Genomic DNA, 6,261 nt, shown 5'->3' with positions numbered 1-6,261 from the left:
TCCAAATTCCGACACCACAAGAAACTTTCACACTTCAATTTCAATAAACAAAAAAGATAGTAAAAAACTAAACTGGTCGAAGTTTGCATGGCATCTTTTACTAGCTGGTACCGAGTTATACAGTAAAAAGCTATGCTAGCCGAAATTTATCAGACAAACAATACACAGAAAAATCTGTTAAGCAACCACTATACAAGATTGGAAGGTCTCTCGTACTTGATTCATTATCAGAAACCTAAAACACTGAAATATCAACTTTGTATTTAAGCTCCTAACATTTCTTCTTGTATTCTTATATGAAGTGATTGTGACATACAGCAATACAAAAAAAAAAAACAAAAACAGGAAACTGAGACATAAGCCACATGACAGACAAGATCTCCTCCAAATTCTGTGTATATTCACAACCACCATAACATAAATCTTGTTTAGGCCTAGAAGAAAGGCATTGGTATCGGGTTCATCATCTAAATTTTGCAGGAGATGTTTCTAGACATGGCAAAATAAATAAACCCGAACCTGAAAAATCGATGTAAAATTATCTGAATTGATAGCCCATCGAACACCCAATATGAGTAACTTAGATAGTACCCGAAACCCAATTCAATCCGAATTAAACAGAAACTGAACCGAATTCAATAATAATCGATGATACCCGCAACAAAACAAAAATTATTTGTTTTCTCATAAAACAATCGTTTTTCTAACACCATAAAAAGCTACGAAGTGCACACAATTTCACCTACGATCACATCAATTTTAGGCAATATCTCAATAAAAATCAAGTAATTAACCTAAAAAAACAACAAAATTCACCAAAACACTAACAAATCATCGCGTAACAATAAAAAGAGAGAAAAACGCACATATACCATCGCCGAAAACCTTATCAACAGGCTGGTTTCGGCCGAAAAGACGGGCGGCGGACAACTCGCCGCCGAAACTTCCTCTGAAGGACTAATATACGGCGGCGGAAACTGTAACTAGAGACATTCAAACAGCAGTCAGAGCTGAGAGACCCACCAAAAGTATAAAAGAAAGAGATAGCATTAAGAGATTTTAGAATTGGACAGAAAATGAATGTGTGTAGATAGCATTAGATGGGAGGATGGAGCAACGGAGTTTAGAATTGGACAGAAAATGAATGCCTCCTACCTTATTTGCTAACCAAAGTAGGCAATTTAGAATGTGTTTAGTTAAGGTAATCTACACTTGCGGTTTACAGAACAATAAAACTAATTACTCCGTATTTATTTTCAATAAGAGTCTCGAGCTCTCGATATAGGAGTCACATATATTCTTACAACTAGTTTAAAACCCGTGCAAAGTAGCACGGGTATATATAAAACAGTATTTTAATTTAGTTTCAAAATTATTTTTGAGAAACTTCAAGGACTTAGATATAAGTATGTATGGAACAATGAAATATTGTATTCCCTAGATGTCAATGATGGTACATGTAAAATACTACTCCCTCCATTCAACTCCACTTTGTTTTGTTTCTTTATCACGTTTCACAACACGACTTTTACGCTGTAAATATCTTTAAAGAACGTATTTGCAAAAATTATATCCGGTGCTTGTTCAAGAAGCTTGAATAGATTAAGAAAATACTCACTGCGTTCGAATCATTTGTTTCATATTAGATTAAAACACCCCTATAAAAATATAAAAGTAAGACGGCAGGAGTAGTTCTCTAAGCGCTGCACAAGCGGCAAATTTCTTCATTACAGTTGATAAATTATGCTATTAAAGATAATTTACACAATAAGACAACATCTAATGACACCCAAATATAATCATTAAATTACATGGAATAGGCCAAAAAAAAAAACTCTGGGACTGATATTAACTGAACTCAAACTCATCCTTGACCCCTGGGCCCTGAGAGTATTGATGAATCAACTTAAACAGGATGCGCATGAATTTGTCCCACCATTGTTGTGTATAGCTAGCAATCTGGCATTAGTATTGAATGTTCTAAAAAATCATAAAAGAAAGAAATCTTGAACATTTCCATGGCCTAAACCGGCCTAAACTATGAACCGACTGTATAATTGCAAAAGAAATAAGCGCAAGCTGCAAAATTACGACATGAAGTGTTTAATTCTCGTAATAAAAATAAGCTCTTGAAATAAAGTCTTATTAAAAATGTGTAGTAATAAAGCATTAGGAAAAATTCGACAAAACAAAATTTGTAAAATGTTAATTAAATCACTATGTGAAATTCGCATATGGTGTCACTAAATCTGCATTTTTGCATGATAAGATAAATATGTTCCCAAAAAACTTTTAAAAGTATAAAGTCTAATAGAATTTGCAGATATATAAAACTTATATTGAACAAAACTTTCCCTTAATAATCCCACACATAACCCAGTTAGTATTGTCACTCTTTTTAAAGACGTCCATGTCTAGTTGAGTGCAAAAGTAAGTCGTAAGGAGAGTAATGGAGAATTGGACCCTTATCCTACAAAGATAAAGACTAATAGATAGAACATGACAATTGCAACAAAATTATCATACTATAGAGATGCATAAACAGGATGCTTAATTAGTTCGATTGGAGAGCTACTCATTAAAGATGATCAAGCATTGTTACTGAGGAATATAGTTAATTAAATCTTATAATCCACATTAAGAACGGAAGTTACATAGGCTAGGGTAAAAAGAATAGAAATAGAATACTCCCTCCGTCCCAAATCCATAAAGCTAAAGACTACGAAGTATGTGTAAATTATAAATGCAAGAGAAAGCGAGGGGGAAAAAGATGAAAGATTAAGATAAGATATTTGGAGTGGAAAAATAGGAGAGGCAGAGGTATGAAAGTTTGACTCTTGAGTTCTTTGTATTGTTTAGGAAGTAGTATTATTATGGTAAAACATTTGTCCTATATACTCAAGTGGGATGATATTTGGCCGTTTCAATGTTAAGACGGATCTATTAGGCGGAAACTTTTTCATCCATGAGCGCGTGTTTCATAAAACGGTGTATAATTTGGTGAAATCTAATCATAAAAGATGCATCGTAAAAATTAATGCCGGATACTTACATACCAATTCCCAAATCTAATCACTATTTTAAGAACCGAAATCCCAATAAATCTACAATGGTATAAAACACAAAGGTTAGTAAGGATATCTATAGTACAAAGTTGTGTATGCAATTTTTTTCGTGTGAGATTCGAACATAGGTCATGTGTACTCCTCGTGGCTATACCACGAACTAAGCTAGCTAGTGCAAAATGGTGTATCTATATCTACTTCTAAGAATATTTGTTGTCACACCATTTTATCCCCTGAGACCATTCTTCCCTCTATATAATAAATATTCAACTTAAACATTTGACATATTCATCTATTGAGCTAATACAAAAAAGAGACTTAACTCTAACATTTCAAGAATAATACTTATTTGATATGCAAAAATACTTTAAAAGAGCAAATGGTGTAGAGAAGCCTATCATAGCTCAAGAGAAGGAGCATTTTGTATAGTTCATCTTTTTAAATTACCTGAAATCATTAACACATAAATCATATGGCAGCCCACATAAAATTATTTTGATCATGCCACAGGAGCCATGCCAACCATTCTTATTAACAACAGAGTTTGCGTAGTAACCGCTTCCTTTGATTACAGTGAAAGTTTGAGATTGCTAGCTTCTAAAAGATCAAAATGGAAAGCAAAATCAGTTGATATTATTTCACACACTCACTATTATCAAAATCTTAATTGATTACATCACATTAATTGTCATTATTATCAAAATCTCATTTGATTATCAAAATCTCAATGGAAAGCAATATTTCACGGTATCAAAATCTCAATGCAAAGCAATATTTCACAGTATCACTGCTATCAAACCTTAGATTTGCAAAAATTCCATAGATTAAAATGATAAAATGTCGGAGAACCATATTCAACCATATTCAAAATCATTTCTTGAATATGCGATAAAATCAGATAACTTCGAAGGCTAACTAACCTTATGTAATCTCAATCAAAATCATAGATTCATAGCCTCAATTATGCTATCATCATGGGACTAAATAATCAAACCTACATCCAAATCCAAAAATTAGAATGTAATTAAGATTAATATACTCAATTTTGTAAGCGATTATAGTTTAACGAATTTAAAGGGTAAGTAGTGAATTTACCGGAAATAGAGCATTACCTTTGATTTTGGGCAAAATAATTAATCAGAACCGAATTTATCAACATCAATTAATAATCCATCTTCTTCGATAGATAATTACACTTGGATGTAACTTTGAGAAGGATAGAAGATTGGTGAATGAAATAAATTATCAACCTCAACTTCACCGTGAATGGTAGAAATTTGGTTTAGCTACTGGATACATCATACATGAGGAAGGCGACGGCTAAAACGTTGGATGGAGATTTTTCTTTTATAAATAGGGTTGAGTAGTGTTTTGAGTTGAGCGGGAAAATTAGTGTGGAGTGGTTCTTGTTTTATAATTTAGTATAGATGAACATTTTTGATTTAGGAGCTAGTTGCATATTATATAAATGACTACCGATTACAATTGGCCTGCCGTTATTAATCACTATAGGAAATTGTAGTATTATGCCTTGAAAAATTGAAAGCAACTCGATCCAGCAACTCCTACAACAAGATGGGCAAACTGTAGAGTTATAGTTATAACACACATGTAGTTTATATAAAAGATTATTGCCTTACTACTGGATAAAACGTAGATTAGAAAGACACCCAACAAAAGTATAAAAGAAAAGGCCGAAGAGGGTTTGCGATGAGGAAGTAGAAAACAATACTCCGTACCATTTGGAATGTGAGGATGGAGCAACGGAGTTCAGAATTGGACAGAAAATGAATGCCTACATTCCCCTCGATATAGGAGTCACATATATTCTTACAATTTAGAATGTGTTTAGTTAAGGTAATTTAGAATGTGTTTAGTTAAGGTAATCTACACTTGCGGTTTACCGAACACATATCATACCTTCAAAAACTGTTCTCCGTGATTTCAAAGTGCAACGCCTTTTTTAAAGTCATGCGTTTACTCTGGTTTAGGTGAGTGCTCTAGCGAGGATTTGAGTATTCTCACATAGATGGTGGCTAAACCATCACGCCCCCATAGGTAGCTCAAGTGCTTTTCAGTAGCACTTCTCATAAGTGCTATGAAGGACAAAAGTCCAACCTCAAATAAGACACAATTCATCAAGTGCGTCTCAAAAGCACCACCATAAATAGCTATGGATTGTTAAATGCCATAGGAATGAAAACTATAGAGTCCATCAAGAATCACTCAATCTTGACTCAAGGACCTAAGCCCCATTTCCCTCGACATCTCAAGGAATACTCTCCTTGTTAACCCCTTTGTAAAAGGGTCGACAAGATTACATTCGGACTTCACATAATCCAAAGCAATCACTCCATTTTTCTGGAGTTGTTTTACCACACCGTGCCTAATTCGAATATGTCGTCTCTTACCATTATAGACATTATTCTTAGCAACACCGATCGCCGCTTGACAATCACAATGTAAGGAGACGGGTGCAACTTGTCCCCCCACATAGGCACGTCTGCTAGTAGGTTCCTCAACCAATCTGCTTCTTGACCTGCCAACTCAAGAGCAATAAACTCAGACTCTATGGTAGAGCGTGTTATACAAGTCTGTTTTGCAGACTTCCACGAAATAGCACCTCCACCTAAGGTAAACACATAACCACTAGTGGAACAAGTTTCATCATTACCTGAAACCCAGTTTGCATCACAATATCCTTCTAACACAGCAGGAAATTTATCATAATGCAAAGACAAATCAATTGTTCCTTTCAAGTATTTAAGTAAACGACAAAGTGCCACTACTACAGATATAGGCTAAAAACCGTTGTTATATAAAAAAGCGGACGTTGTTAAAGCGTCCATTGTAGAAGGTTTTAAAAACGGTTGATTCATCATTACCTGAAACCCAGTTTGCATCACAATATCCTTCTAACACAGCAGGAAATTTATCATAATGCAAAGACAAATCAATTGTTCCTTTCAAGTATTTAAGTAAACGACAAAGTGCCACTACTACAAATACAGGCTAAAAACCGTTGTTATATAAAAAGCGGACGTTGTTAAAGCGTCCATTGTAGAAGGTTTTAAAAACGGTTGGTTTTCTTAAGGAACCCGTTGTTAAAACTATTAACAACGGTTTTAAGTATAAAAACCCGTTGTGGAAAATGTGACTCAGTTTTGGGGGGAAAGTTATAACAACGGGTTGTAAT

At 34.2% G+C, this 6,261-nt stretch overlaps 1 long non-coding RNA gene across 2 annotated transcripts; it reads right to left on the bottom strand.

The window, feature by feature from the left end:
• Window positions 1–1,675: 1,675 nt before the first annotated feature.
• LOC141655876 (uncharacterized) lies at window positions 1,676–4,462 on the bottom strand. 2 transcript variants are annotated; one of them, XR_012548216.1, is made up of 3 exons: window positions 4,178–4,462; window positions 3,986–4,059; window positions 1,676–1,959 (listed from the first exon to the last, which is right to left on the bottom strand). It is a non-coding gene; the product is annotated as an uncharacterized LOC141655876 (long non-coding RNA). The 2 variants fall into 2 exon arrangements; XR_012548217.1 differs by lacking the exon at window positions 1,676–1,959 and adding an exon at window positions 3,385–3,662.
• Between the last annotated feature and the right edge of the window lie 1,799 nt (window positions 4,463–6,261).

Source organism: Silene latifolia, chromosome 5, assembly GCF_048544455.1.
Source record: "Silene latifolia isolate original U9 population chromosome 5, ASM4854445v1, whole genome shotgun sequence".
NCBI lineage: Eukaryota > Viridiplantae > Streptophyta > Magnoliopsida > Caryophyllales > Caryophyllaceae > Silene > Silene latifolia.
Note: the sequence above shows the minus strand (reverse complement) of the source record. Positions and strands in the feature narration are given on the sequence as shown.